The 15,814-nt window shown below is 43.2% G+C and overlaps 1 protein-coding gene across 22 annotated transcripts in view; it reads right to left on the bottom strand.

Annotated features, from left to right (window-relative positions):
• The window catches only part of Mbnl1 (muscleblind like splicing regulator 1), a 172,599-nt gene that overhangs the window by 138,339 nt on the left and 18,446 nt on the right, over nt 1-15,814 (bottom strand). For 5 of the 22 annotated variants that reach the window (XM_050147537.1, XM_050147542.1, XM_050147541.1 and 2 more), the window contains exon 1: nt 6,098-6,314. The exons of 2 other annotated variants lie outside the window; for them this stretch is intronic. The gene's annotated coding sequence lies outside the window, so the exon portion shown is untranslated. Of the gene's footprint in view, nt 1-6,097; nt 6,317-6,436; nt 6,772-15,814 lie in introns of those variants that run through there. 15 more of the 22 variants (XR_007592757.1, XM_050147547.1, XM_050147549.1 and 12 more) reach the window with 6 other exon arrangements.

Raw genomic sequence — 15,814 nt, 5'->3', positions numbered from 1 at the left:
CTCAGGCATCCTTGGACCTCGATACAGTTGTGCTGACCACACCATGGGCTGACCGCTAACTTTTTTAAATCTTCTCCTTTGTTCCCTCACCTTTCACAAGTTTTCACTGCAAACAGAAGTCAGTACCAGAGTTCTAAGAGAAATCAGACAACTTCACCAAACCTTCTGCAAACTGTTGCCTAAAATGGCAGTGCTGTTTGTTGCTCTTTTACTTCCTTTTTGTTCCTTTCATTCAAAGTTCAGAGAAGTTAGACATTGTAACGGTTTGATTAAAACCTCCTTGCTCAAGTGCACATTATATAGCTTAACTTTCATTTCCCCTAACAAAATCTCTCCTCATTTGGTACGCTAAGCTTGAATGCTAAAGCTATCCTGGCAATTGAGGTAGATCTCCTGACTTTTAGTCTAGCTTTCTCTTTGGCAAATTCTCTGTATCTTTTCTTCACGGCAGTGGCCATCTGAAAAGGTTGGAGTGTTGCAATGTCCACTAATGCTAATAAACAATACGACCAATGTTCTTTTGAGTTCAGGTCATTCTGGATGAGAGAACTAAAGAAATGAATTACAATGTATATACCTGAATCCTCTGTGTAGATGTTACAAATAAACATAGGGAAACATCACTGGATGGATGCAATGAGTGCTTTCAAGGGCAAATAATAGTAAAGCTGGAAAACTAAAAGAACACTCTAGGCTTCCTTAGTTCTCGGGGGACCACTTCCTCTGTTGCACTTATGTTGCCCACAGTTGCATCAGGATTTGTCTCTGTTTTCTCCAAACTTCTGTTCCAGGCTGGGGCTACCGCTCACTCGCAGGCACCAGAGTCCTCACTTGACATCTGCTGAGATGGAATCCTCAGTGCCAAGCACACACAACACCTTCAGTGCCATCCTAACTGGAGAGTCCTCATGAAACACCACAGTATCATGGAATGACTCAAAGTTCTTATTTTCTCAAAAGCAAGATGTCATTTCCTCAAGAATATACAGACCTTATCAAATAGTTTTCAGTGGGCCTGCATTGGTGTTTTGCTACAATATGGACTACATGGAAGTCATATTTACATGGTGACTTAAATGTTTCAAACTAGCATCGAATTGTTGATTTCATAGGATTAAACCTATCCCAATCACCCTAGAATTCTCTGAGTCCTCTAAAGCAAGTAACATTTTAGTAAATTGCCTCTAAACTTTAAAAAGGAAGAGAGGGGACTTCAGGGTGGAATATAATTATTGAAAATTGCCTTTGGAATACAAAATCTCTTCACTTTGTGACCTTAGGCAAGAGGACTACAATGAAGCTGATACCTGCATGGACACAGTAGTCATAGGAGGAGCAGAAGGATTTCATATTTATGATAATTCTTCTCAATAGTATAATGTATTTCTATTGTTTTCAGAAATAAAAATTCAGATAAATCAGTTGGTCAATTTGCCTGAGGGCCTGCGTTTGATTCCTAGAACCTACATGGTTAAAGAAAATTGACTCGAAGGTGTTCTCTGACCTCCACAGGCATGCTATGAGATACACACACACGTCATTACACAAGTTCTGTTTTCGCAGCACACAGAAGCCTATTTTCTGTGTACCTTCGTCAACCTTTTATTACCTTTTAGACGTATGAATGAAACTATCTCTGTTTCTTAAAATAACGTCGAGAGGTAACAAAGCTTCCTGGGGAGTAAACTATTTGAAGCATAATTCTACTTCAACATAGTATCTTCCCTTTTTCATACAACTACCTAAGGAGACAAATAATTGCCTATTGAATGCAATATGGCTTCCCCTAGTCTTCAGATAATGGATCCTGTACTGCTTTAACAAAGAATCATAAAAACCTAAAGTGAGAGCTTTAAAAAAAGGAAAAAGTATCAAAAAGAACCCTAAGAGTGTAAAATTAAAAACCTTTTTCAAACTCTTGGATATCAGACACATGTGACAGGCACTTCTCTCAAAGTGTAACAGAGAAAAGAGATACAGCAGTTGTGTTACGCTTTTCTTAAGCTAATAATATGTACAAAACTATAACCATAGATATGCTAGGATGTTTATTTCTCCCAAGAATAAAACTGCAGTGCTTACAAAAACATATACACATAGAAATAGGAAAGCGTTATATAAACATCAATTTCCCTTTCTTAAATCTTAAAACAGAAATGTCTAGACACATTTCATGGCATGTCAATTGGTCCTTTTCAACTATCTGCTTTTCAATTAAAAATTCTCCAACCCTTACCGAATACACTTCATGACTCATCAGACATGAACGCAGTTTAACAGGGAGGCTCTCACCCCTCTCCTTCCACCACAGCTGTTGGTACTAATATGAAATATGCCTGCAACAGCAGACGACAGATCCATCATGCTACCGAACTAGGATGAACTCTACCTGAGGCTCCAGATGGGCTATGTCTGCCACCCCAACAGCAACAACAATAACAACAAAACTTGTGTACCTTTGATATCCTTCAAGAGAACATCAGCAAACATAACTTTACATGCTAGAAAAGAACCACATTTTGGGGGGGGGGGCATAACACTTTGCAAGGCAAATGCACTCCAGTTCTGATAAAAAATGTCCAAAAGGAGTGTGCCCAGGACCTATGCCCTTGTACTTTGTTAACGAGCCAGATGCTTTCTCAAGAATGTGATCTAATTATCAAGACTCAACATACAGGAACTCCTCAGAGCCTGCAACAACGCCACAGCAGTGCTGGTTCACCGCTCCTTATATGCAGAGTGGTGCCCTACTCCACACAGGTGAGACTCATTCCTGTCGGCTTGTTTGGCTTTCTTTGGTGTTTTTATTTTTCTAAGGAAGGTCTGTCATAACAATAGAAAACACATATTAAGCATTTGAAGGTAACTGCTGTTTACTGAAAACTATTTTAAAATAAATCTCACTGACTTGCTTCTGTTTGGTAACTCCAGGACAATGATAACTATAGTGTTTCCAAACATCCCAGAGTAGCAATCATACCCTATTCTGGCCTCTGAGAGGTGTTAAGCTTATCCTCCTAATTATAAGTCTTTCTCTGCTATTACCACCTCACCATTAACTCTCTAAACTAAATAGTAGTTTTGAGGAAATAAAAATAGACGTAAGGTAGTACTTTTGCTCAAATTTTGGCTACAATGGATGAGAAAGACAAGTCATTTTGTTTCTGTGTATAATAAGCATCTTTACCTTGTAAAAATAAAAGTCACTTTTACTGTATTTTGACTAGCAAACTCTAATTTAAGCTTTTTCTCAGAATACTGCTGCTTTCTTGCTTTATTTCACAACAGTGCTGCCCCACAGAACACAAGACACACTTGTTAGTACTTGGGGTGAGGGTGGTAAAAAGTCAAACAAAACAATAACAAAAAAAACCCAATACTTAATACATTATCAGTATAACATAGTTAATTTAAATATAATATAATCAAGTATTTTACATTTTTTTCTTGGCACAAACTTTTCACAAGCCAGTATGTATTTTACACTTTAAGGCAACATTCAGAACTGGACACATTTGAAGTGTTCAAGAGCACATGTGGCTAGTGGTTTTTGTACCAGCCAGCATATTCTAAACTTCCGGAAAAACAGAGGTTTGGATCTATAAGTCCAGATGCTTTACAATCTTTCAGTGCACAGGACCTTCAAGTGAACCACATATCTTGTGAATATATTTTGCTCACTTCCTCTACTTTCCTGATCATCATATACATTGCCTTCTCTAATGCCCTTTAGAGCATTCAATAAATACATAAATAAACCTCAACTGTCCATCTATTTGGGCTTATTCCAAGAAAGATCTAAGATGCTCTTTCGTCCGCACATCTATCACCAAGCAGAAAGCCAGAAGGTGCGGCAAGACCTTTCTGCTTCCATAAATAGACAGATCAAATACAGGCCTATGGTATGGTGACAGACATGAGTGCATGGGAACAAGTTTGCCTTACAGTGACAATAGGAAACCTTATGTAAGAATAGCACGCTCTTCCTCAGTGAACACTACCACTGCATGCTTCTCCCCACCCCCTCCACCCTCAAGGAGAAACCTTGAGGTAATCTCTTCCTGCTCTGAACAGAACCAAGTGTTTCATTTCACAGGAATTCTGTGCCCTGAGCAAGAACAGAATGTTAGAATCAAATTTTAATGAATTCCACTTGGAGCCTGCCTCCATTGTGAAAGGGCGCACACAAGCACAGCAGTCTCCCAGGCCATGCAGCGCCCCGTCACTGTCTCTCCTGACATGTTCCCCACACGTGCTTCATAGGCTCTCATTTGCTCTCAGTCCAGGAGGAAAATACTCAATGAAGCATACGTGCGCTTTGTCTAAGTCTCTCCCAATAAGAAAATGTGGCAATGAGGTCTTCAGGGACAGTGTAATTATAAAACAGATGAACAGGTTTTCTGGTGCTGACCTAACCTGTTCTATAAACACAGCCGTCAGCTTCGTAGTTCTCACCGAGGGAACTCCGCGTTAAACAAAGAGGTATAAAAACTTGAAGTCTAGATTTGAAAAAGGGCCTAACAGTGATTAAAAATAAAAAAAGAAAGAAAATGTAACCCCCTACAACTACATAGAACAGGAACAGTGGACCATGATATGTTTCGGAAAAGCTAGTTTAACTGTCACCGACTTTTAGAAGGGCAAAGATGGAAGTGACAGCCACGTGCTTTCTCCAGCTATGAAATAACGTATTATCTCTAACACATCGTCTGTACTGCACTAAGTCCTTCAAAGATCTGTAGTCCTTGAAATTTCATTTATCATGTCTTGGTGGTCAGAATTTTATCTGGAAAAATAGGACCAGGAAACAACACCAACACTCTAAAGCCAGAGACGAGAATGCGGACCCTTAGCCCGGTGTAGAAAAGTTATGCCCTAAGTAAGTTCTTTGTATAAACACTGTGTTGAAACCCAGGAGGGAGGAATAGCATGTCCGTCGGTGTACTATTTCAAAGCACGTTGCAGAAGGCCTGCAAATCCAAAGGCCATAATTATGATTTCCCTCGTCGTGTATTAATTTGTTTCTGAAATTCCTCAGAGTATGGCAGAGTTTATTAATCGTTTGCTCGGCCTGTGTCTGTGTCGGTGGGCACCGAAACCTAAGACAGCGGCAATAACCTCCCAGGCCGCTTCCAACTTTGTTTTTAAATCCTGGGGACATAGGCTCCACGAGAAACCCAACTTAGCATCCCAGCAGCCAAACAGGCTACAAGCCAGAGAGACTTAAGAACACACTGAAGCTTGTCTCAACATCCCTGTAGCTGTGACATGCTGTGGGCTGGTCAGGAAGGCTTCGGCTCCATTTTTATATATGTAATCTTTTGATTCTCATGTTACAAGCTCTGGAATCAAAGTATTCTAACGAGACATTACTAACGATAACAAATTCGGGCTTTTTTTTTTCTTTTTAGGAGGTTGAGGGAAGGCTAAATATTTTCTTGGTTTTGTCTTTTTTTAAAAAGAAGTCTATATGCCTGACTACTTTTCATGAAAGCAATTCGACCAGCCTACTGCGGCTCCGCCCTGGAAAGCTCTATACTTACTTTTCCTACAGTTTTTTTTTTTCTTTTTTGAGTGACGCACTACAAAACGACCAGAAAGGGAGGAAAAGCGGCAGCCCTCTAAAGCAGGGCGTCTTCCGCCCTGTAAACTTGGCAAAAAGCACACTGGACTGAAATACAGCACTCTCCATATAAGGCAGCCCAGCTAAACATGTCATGCGTAATTTATGGGTGGCAGGCAGAGCATTAACCTCTGCGTGCACATACTTGGCCCACACGAAGCCAGTGCTGGATGGCAGCCCCCCCGGCAGGAGGATGCGGGCGCGGCCCGGGACCCGCGCAGCCGGTGGTAGTCCCCGCTGTCCCTGGCAGAGGTCACCGAGTTCAGAGCACTCGGCCACGCACCTGCCCCCCGCTCCCCGGCTGCCAGTCTCGGCCCGCAGCGCCCCCCGGGTACCCGCAGCGAGTCGCGGGGCCGGACCGGGAGCCACAGCGCGTCGCCGCCCCAGTGCGGGCCGGGGACCCCCGAGCGCCACCCCGGGTCGCCGCAGCGCCGCCCGCAGCGCCGAACAATGCGCGGCCGCCCCGCCACTCACCTCTCACGTGGCCGTGCAGGCTGCCCGCCGGGGCCCCGACTGCCCGGGGCATTGTGGGATCGCGACTCCGGGATGCCCGCCACGGGAATGGGAACTGGCCGGGTCGGGTCACGGGAGCATGGCGAGCGCCCCGACTCGTCGGGCAGCGGCGAGAGACTGTGGCATGTCGCCGTGCAGCCTCTTATCGCCGCGCGCCGGTTTCCGCCGCTGCGCGGCCCCTCCCCCGCGCCGGCCCCGCCAGGAAGGCGCGCGGACGCGCCGAGCTCCCACGCGCAGCCCCGGCCCCCGCCCGCCCGCCCGCCTGCTCGCCCGCTCGCCCCGGCCCGCGCCGCCGCTTACCGCCGCTCCGGCTCCGAGGGCTCGGCGGCCAGCCCGGGAGGCCCGCAAGGTTAGACGAAAGGTTAGAGTCAGCGGCCCGGCCTGCCGGGGCAGAAGCGCCGCACCGCCTGGAACCTGGAGGGCGAAGGGCGGGAAAGAAGGCGCAAGGGTGTTGGTGGGGGATTTTCCTCCAGCAGTCAGCACTCCACAGTTTCGGAGTTCTCCGGGAAAACAGATCGTCTCTCAAGCACAAACACAGGCCACCTTCCCATCTAATCAGTAAATCAAACTTGAAACTGAAAGGCTCCCTGACTTCCAACTCCGCAGTGTAGTGTGCAGAAAGCAGGGCTCCCTCTTTTAAAATAAAATAACATCTTAGGGAGATGCAGAAGTACTCCCACGCAAACAAGCCCTGGGCAATGGCCTGAGCTAATGAAACCCCAGCCCCCTAGTTCACTGGGTGCTGTCCTGTAACTTGGCTTTAAATGAAAAGAATCCTGGGTCTCTGAGAAGAGATAAAGTTTGAAGATTTGCGGGCGGGATTTCCTGTTAATTTAAGGAATTCTGATAACTTGGTCAAGGATGCTTTTTAACTAAAAACGTTTGTTCCGCGGTTTGAACGTGATTCGAGGGAGATGCAAACCCAGACCTTAACAGGATTTTTCCCTGCATGTTTGTACTGAGAGGGCCAGGCCGTCTTTCCCAGGAGGAGTAAAAATGTCAGGAAAGGTGTTAGGTGCGCAAGTGGTTTGCAGAGATACCAGTCACAGACCCGAGTAACAGATCCTGTGCTTGGTCCGCGGAACACTGACTTAATCCTGCTTACTGATCCCTTCCTGAACTAATTAATTACCTAGCGCCACTTCTCAGCGTTAATCATTAAAAGTCCCCCAAGTCCCCAACAATGGAAACAATGTAGAATTGACACTAACATTTTCTCAGCCGACAGGGACAGAGAGTTTCTAACTGACAATTAGTAACCACCATAGCCCTGGGACTTCCTTTCTTCTCAGTATTTATTTCAGCAGCTGGGTGGAATGCGGGCTATGGCAGAGATGTTAAGTATAGGTGGGATGGGGGAGGGGACCCTAGCCAAGGATTGTGTTCTGTGAGCAGCCTTCTGCCTGCTGGATAGATAGGCGCTATGATGATAGACAACCCAAAATGAGCCCGAGACAGGGAGGGAAGGGGGTCCTTGGAGGAATTGCATATAACGAGTGCCTTGAAAGATGTGCAGAAGTTAGTAAGATGAGAAGAGAGTCGAAGGGCTAACGAGATGACTCATTCTTAAAGAAACGTGCTCAAGCCTGAGGACCTGAGCTGAAATTCAAAGCACCGGAACCAGGTTCTGTAGTTAGTGCTGGAAAAGAGGTAGAAAAAATGGGAGATACTCAGAGTCCATTGGTCAGCACTGACGTCAGGGTTCAATGGGAGACATTCAAGAACTAAAGTAAATTTCAGAAGAGACCTGGTATGGGCTCCTGACCTTCACATGCGCGCAGACATAGGCACAGGGAGTTTGATGGAGGTGGGCCTTGGGATAGTGGAGAAAAGAGCAGAGAACGTGCGAGAAACCTATCTGTTCAATTCCCCGTAGAATGACCACAATCGTCTTTTTCTAACCCTTCTGTAAAAGGAGAAAGTGTAGGCAGGAGAGGAAGCCACGAACTTCAACTTTACTCCGAAAACCATGGTGAACTAGTTTGCAGGACCAGGGAGATAGGGTGGAGTCTGGACTTGCATTCTAGAAAGGTCTTTGGCAAATGCTTAGAGGGTGACTAGGAGTATTCAGGGATGTTGGCAAAGGAAGGGTGAATGGGTGTAGACACTCTGGAAAAGTGACTCATGCAGGGACTGAGGAAGGGAGGGGCTTTGGGAGACTCCCAAGGTCCTAGTTTAGCCCACTAGATTGCTACTGGCCTTTCAGTTGCTTCCCATTTTCTGCCAACAGAAAAAGCCCTTACTTCCTGATAAGATGGCTACCTTTGTACCCACTGTGGTAGCACCCGGTGCCTCTCTGATCAGACAGTTCAGTGAGCTGCAAGGCCTCCTGTTTGGGAAATTAATTTACAGTTACGCTCAGACCCCTGTCTCCTTCCAAGTTAGAGACTTCCTGATCTTTTTTTTTTCATGTGCTAGAAAACATGCCCTTTGCAACTGAACATAGTAAAAAGCAGGACTTTGAACCTATGCGTGGTACAAGAGGAGAAACTGCTCAAACTCTGCAGGTTGGGGAACTTCTAAAAACAAAAGAAACATTGAAACAGACACGAATTTTGTTTCACCAAATAGAACAAAAAGGAATTCAAGGAAGGCACTTAATGTTATAAACAATAGAATGAACATTCTAGTAAAGTTTTAAAAGAAAATGTTATTTTACAAGATAAAGAGAAAGAAGAATGCTATGTGTCATTCAAGCCAATCTAAACCTTAGAAATGAGCCAAAATAGATTAAGGTCTGAAACAATATTGCCAGCGAGTAAGCCTAACCTGTTATCATTTAAACTTTCCAACCACTGAAGCAAACATAAAGCCATATGATAAAAATATTAAACCATGTTTCTTTCAACTACCAATAGCCATCCAGTCACTTTTCAAATTGTGGAAACTACTAACAAAAAAATCATGATTGTAATAAAAAGCTAACAGCCCCCCATTTAGAATCTAACAATACTCCTTCAGTGCCAGGAGGCCATTTAGGTTTTCTCGTACACTGCGAGGTGATGTTCGAGTTTTCCGACTCATGAATGCACACATCCATAAGCATGAAGTGGCTGGCAGTCATTTGCAGGAAGAAAGGGAAATCACAGAAACAGTTTCAGATGAAATAAAACTACATTTTCTTGGTAAAGGAAAAAAGTATCCATGGCAGGTTCCTGAACTGTTTCAGTTCTTTCCAGTCTTCATTATACCAATGAGTCCAGCAATACTACACTCAGGGAACATGGATTCTGCAGATAATATCAGCTCCTGTTTTCTGTTTTCCAACAATATAGATTTAAAAAAAAAGTAACATTTATCTTTCTCAGGCAAATGGAAGTCTTTAAAACCCATGTAAGAGTGTTTGTGTTATACACTCTGTTCTATATGGCGCATTCACGCTCAGCAGGTCCCACTACTGCCTTTCAATATAATGTCTTTTGTGCCTCCCCCTTTCATGTCCTCCAAACCCAAGAAAGATGGTTGTGAAAGCAGAAATATAAAAACCTTCTGAAGCACTTATCTATAATTTATTTTAATATAGCAGGATAAAATAATTATCTATAATAATAGTTACATAATATATAATGATACAATATATGATATGATATGATATGATAATACTGAATAAAATAATTGATTTTGTGACAGTATCAAAACTGGGACCCAAATTCAGTCCCTACACTTCCTTATCATGCTTAAGTAAAACTAGTTAAGAGAAGAAGCTACTAGAAGTAACAAAAACACTGTAAGCACCTTTGTATGGAGAATCACTATTAAACCTATGCATCTGTACCTATGTTATATTTCATACCAGGAAAAAGGTAACTTCTTCTGTATTTTTAATTCAAACTTGTTCACAGCTGAATATCCATACTTGACTGACTTATATGAATCTATTTATGTATCTTTTTATCTTCAAGGATAATTGTACATTTCACCTAAAAAGTTCTTATAATGCCTATTATCTAAATATAGATAATATACCTTAGATATTATATAATACAACATGAAACATACACTGGTTATTGTATGAATTGCAAAAATATTTCATATAAATCCATAAATTTTCAATGTTTATAAAATTAGGACACTTCAAATATTGATTTATTGGCACATTTTCTAAGTTACCTAAAAATTAAGTCTTGTGTATAACTATTTGAGGATATATCATAATGAAGAGTTTGGTAACATGGAACGGTAGTAAAGACTGAAGGTCGGGACCACTGGCCTCAGAAGAGGAGGACAGTGCCATTGAAGCAGAGCAGGACTGGCATTGGTGCTGTCTGACTCAAGTTCTTCCCCTCTGTGCTTAAGGCAATGGAAACAATATGAAGACCTATCATAGGCCCATCTCCTCTGCTGAATGTGAGCATCAACTGCTTTAGGCTTCTGAGTGCTCTTCCATCTCTGTTCTTCCTTCTTTCCTTTCTCTCATTCTGTTGTCCATCCTTCTTTTCTTCTCTCCTTATAGAAAATTCTCCCCCTCCCCAACAAAGCTTCCATGCATTGTACAAGTATCTAGTGAGCATCACCTTAACCAGTCAAGCATTTTTAGGTTCCGTGTTTAGAAGTGAACACAGAGGAATCACTTTCCTCACAGCGGTGGGCGGTGGCCGGGGGAGACAAGCAACAAGCAAATAAATAAAAGGAAAGCATAGGGATAATTGCACATGCAGATGAGCAGTTCTAAGTAAAACCAAAGAGACAGAGGAATTGTGTGATATGGAATGAATCCAGACTGAGGTGGCCGTGTCCTGAGGAAAGAATGGGTTCTCTGGGAAAACAAAAGGCATAAACTCTTTGTGGGACAGGCTGGGGGTAGGTAAACAGAAATGGGCTGCCTAACCTCAAGGAATTTACAGTTAAAGGAGAGAACACAAGAATCTGAAACAAAGCACTCAGGAACCGCAAAGCAATGACCACAACATTTAGGCTCTGTGGGAAGCATGGATGAACTGGTTGTATTAGAGGGGAGATGGGCAGACATACGTTGGCCCTAAAGATGACCAGCTTGTTCTCCCCTGCCATCTGGTATGGTCTGGTCTCAGAGCAGAAGGCAGGAAGCGCCTCAGTGCTGAGAATGAGCAATACTATCAAGAAAGGCAAGTGGAAGCAAGTGGCGGGCAGGGCAGCCACGGAAAGGGATTTGGTTAAACACCTCTAGCAATATAGTCTTGCAAGTACTGTGGATTTATTCCCTAGAATTGAAGAAAATGCAATAGTCACCTCTTTGCTCTGAGGAAAGTGAAACATAGTGTTTCTATGTGCAACCAATCTTTTACTTGGGACCAACACAACAAAGAAAATTCAGAAGTACTGAAGATAGAATATCAGAATCCGTTCAAGTAGTCGGTATGCGTGGAGCCCATGGACTAAAGCAGGGTATCTTCTTCACCTCCTTTCCATCTTCTTCTTTGAGTCAGGGTGTCTCAGTCAAACCCAGAGAACACTATATGACTAACCAGCCCACCAGATTGATCCAGAGAGCCAGAGTCCCTGGCTTCTCAGTAGCAGACTTACAGGCAGGCTGGTAGGCCCACCGCGCTTTTGTGTAGGCTTTTGGGTTCTGAGCTCCATTCCCCATGCCTGCTGCTTATGAGGTGTCCTAGCTTCTTTCTTTTGTTGTGATGTAACCTGACAAAAGGCAGCCTCCAGGAAGGAAGGGTTGACTTGTCTTTTCGTTGTACTCACAGTTCAATATTGCAGGGATTTCTAGCAAATAAAACGTGCAAAGGGAAATAAGAAATAGGTAGCGGCGTAACGTGGGCTTTCACATGTACAGTGGAGAGCAGAAGCAATAAAGGCATACTTGCATGTTTGCTCTCAGCTAGCTTTCCCCTCTCTTAGAACGTCTGAGACCTTGCCTAGAGAGTGGTAGCCCACAGCGTTGCCCACATCAACTAACAATCTAGCCAATCACCCTCAGACATGGTCAGGCCACCTCCTCTAGACTATTCCTCATGAAGTGCCTCAGGTTATCCTAGGTTATGTCACGCTGACAATAAAAACGCTGCAAGCACTTTAGGCCCTGAGGCATCTCTCTATCCCAACTGAAATGTCTGATACAACCGTATGGAACAAATGCCACCCTCATATCAATCACATCGTCACCATCTTCAAATAATAGAAGAGAGGCTGTAGAGTCGCTCCTCTCACCAGAGCCTTGTCAAGCCTCCTGTCCTGCACAATTCTACCTGGAATTCCCAAAATCTTGAAATAAGAGTCAGGTATGGGAGACTCTTAAACCAATGTATCTAAGATAAAAGTGTGTCATGGGGGGGCTGTAATTAAAATAATTAAATATGTAATATTGGCATTTTAGTAAGTAAAAGATACAAGATTAAACATGAAAAAGTTAGTGGGGAGGCCAAAGTAGATATTTTACCTAATTTTGCTTACGCTATGTAATTTTATGTGATGTTGTGAAACACTTTCTAGTATGCCAGAAACTTATGTGGTATTGCCTAATATAGAATTTCTTGGCAATTTTTTGTTAATATACATATGTTAATAAATATTTTGGATTATAGTACACAAATGAACTAAATTATATATGTGTATATAGATTTTTAACATTGTTCATTGTAGAAAAATCTGTGACCTTTTTCCTTAAAGATATGGCCACAACCTTATTAATTCTTAAAGCTGATACTCCTAAATATGACAACTAGAGGGGTTATTTTTAATTTCTGAAGTATATTCTAATGGTTATCTAATTATGTGTAACATTCCTTTCTTTTGATTTTATAGGATGCTTTGTCATTTTTCATTCCTTTCTCTCTCTCTCTCTCTCTCTCTCTCTCTCTCTCTCTCTCTCTCTCTCTCTTCCACTCTATGACTTTCTATTACTTCTTACTTTTCTGGCATCCTTGAAATGCTTGAAATGTCTTTAAGTCATGTCTCAAGGGATGTCTTAATTCTTGACTCTGAATAAGAAAAAAATCATTATCACCTCAAAAATTGATACAAGTTTCATAGATACATTCTTTCCACTTTACCTTGTTCAAAAGCATGTAGACTGGGAGATATGATTATAAAGTATTGTTATTTAGTGTGTGTGTCTGTGTGTGTGTGCCTGCACATATGTGCACATGTGTGTATTTACCCAAAGAAGTCAAAGCTCTCCAGTTTCCTGAAACTGGAGTTTTTAGCAGTTGCAAGCTTCCTAACATGGATGCTGGGAACCGAACTTGGCCGTAGGTGTTCTTAATTGCCAGATCTCCGGTTCTTGATTTTAATATCAGTACACTGGTCATGGCTTATTAATCCATTTAACAATTATGTATTGATCCCTGACAATATGTGAGGATTTGTGACTGGTGCTGAAGCAGCGTGCGTTTTTCTGTCTTCCTCGAGGTATTCTCTAAGTCTGGAGCTGGGGAGGATTTGGGAGAGAATAAAGATGGAGAAGCATGTAGCAAAAGCAGCAACTCAGTTAAGTTCAACAGGCTTTACGTGCGTATCACGCTAAGCAGGTGGCAAGGAGGACAGGCCTGGGTAAGGCCTTGGTCCTCATGGGCTTCTAAGCCACTGGCAAAAGGTAAAATTATTCAACAATTGTTAAGGGCTTCGTGGTAGAGGAAAAATAAATCAGAGAAAGGTCATGAAGGATCAAGAGACAGACAAGTGAGTTGGTCAGATGCATACTGCTAATGCTCACCACCCTACCATGTGAAGTGGTAGTGTGGGTTTCAGAGTCATCCATATTGCCCTATGCGTGTTTGTCATGCCTATTTCCTGGAGGCTGGGCTGCCAGACAGCAGCATGCTATCATTTCTGCTCTAAGTCTCATGGGACCTTGCAGCGTTCTCTCCTCCTCCTGAAACCTAAGTCACAAATCTTTTGGAGGGGACAGGAGATTAACTGATCAAAGTGATTTGCACTAAGGCAAGGATGGAGGCTTGCCTTCACAAAGGACAGCTTGTTAGCCCTAATGAACTGCTAAGAGAGGAAGCTTTGTGCACCCTGGGGAAGGATCCCGGCCCTCTCCTTCTCAGGCTCCCACCATACTTCTCACCCTTTCTTTCCAGCTGAAGAAAAGGGATTAGAAGCTGGTGAATCCTCAGACATCCTGACATGACTTTGAGCCTCCCAGAGGTAGACAGGATGCTATTAGAAATGGGGTAGCTAAAATTAGGCCCTGAGGGCTCTCAGCATTTTGGGTCAATATAAAAAAAAGCCTAGACTAACAGAATCAATTTTCTGGGAGTCACCCCTGCAAATTGACATCCTAAAGCCCGCCTAGATGGTTCCAGTGTACGGCTTACTTCTGCTGAGCCAGAATTCAGAAATGGAAGTCATTCGGGATCAGGAGCAATCCATTGGCGTGTTCCGTTTCTACTTGTGATGGGTAAGATTTAGTTGACTCAATAGAAACAAACAGTAGTAGTGTCTATAGGAAAATTGTTTGGGCAAAGTGCCGCTCATATGCTTCCAGAAGTTGGGGGGTTAGGATAGCTGTGCAGGGCAGAATTGGTGAAGGAGGAGTGTACACGTAGTTGCACACTTGCTTCGCAATGATGCTTCTCAGGCAAACAAAACAGGTGTAGTCTATTCAGTATGCAGTAATGGACTACAGACATAAAACCAAACAAGACCAGCCATGGAGATCACACAGACGATAACCCCACATGTTTTTATTTATTTATTTATTTATTATTTATTTATTATGTATACAATAGTCTATCTGTGTGTATGCAGAAGGCCAGAAGAGGGCACCAGACCTTATTACAGGTGGTTGTGAGCCACCATGTGGTTGCTGGGAATTGAACTCAGGACCTTTGGAAGAGCAGGCAATGCTCTTAACCACTGAGCCATCTCTCCAGCCCCCAACCCCACATGTTTTTAAACTCTTAGGTTGCTGTTGCTTTCAATTCCCTGCCCTATCTCTGCTACAGAAACATATCCCAAAATCCCTTTCAAGAGATGTCAGAATATCAGAGAAAGTAAATGTGTCCCAGCACTTCCTTGTGTGCACTCAAAAATAAGCATCCAAAACCACTTTTGTATATGTTACTATGATGTGGGAGTGTCATATCAATCTGTTGATTTCATTGGCTGAGCAATAAAGAAACTGCTTGGCTGGCCCTCATAGGTTAAAGCATAGATGGGAGGAGAAAACAGAATAGGATGCTGGGCGGAAGAGGAAGTGAGGTCAGACTCTGCTCTGCTTCCAGAGGAACCGGACAGCTCTGCTCTCTGGAGCAGACACCGGGATGGACGGAGGCTAGACTCTTCCCGGTAAGCGCACCTTGGGATGCTTACACAGATGATTAGAAATGGGCTAGTCCTGGTGCGAGAATTAGCCTGTAAGGGCTAGAATTCATGGGCCAAGCAGTTCTTAAATGAATACAGTTTGTGTGTTGTTATTTCGGGCGTGAGCTAGCCAAGTGGCCGGGGTGTTGGGGACGCAGCCCCGCCACTTCTTATTTCAACAGATGGCTGCCCAATGTGAGGATAACTGAATCCACAAAAAGCCTGAGAAAGCTTGGGAAAGAATGGAGTGAAGCATGTTTTCTTGGTAGCAGCAATTTCTTGGGTCTGCTCTGCTTGTTAGAAGCAACCAAGCACTCTCATATAAGAGAGGCTTCCTGACTCAGCTTCAGCTGCAAAACCCTGCAGCTCATTAAGAGGTCCTGCCACAAAACACTTAAACGGTGTTGACAAAAAGCTGAAGGCATGCTTTTCGGTTTTCAG

Source organism: Alexandromys fortis, unplaced genomic scaffold (genome assembly GCF_014885135.2).
Source record: "Alexandromys fortis isolate MF-2015 unplaced genomic scaffold, M_Fortis_MF-2015_v1.1 scaffold_53, whole genome shotgun sequence".
NCBI lineage: Eukaryota > Metazoa > Chordata > Mammalia > Rodentia > Cricetidae > Alexandromys > Alexandromys fortis.
This window is presented reverse-complemented; position numbering and strand designations above follow the sequence as displayed.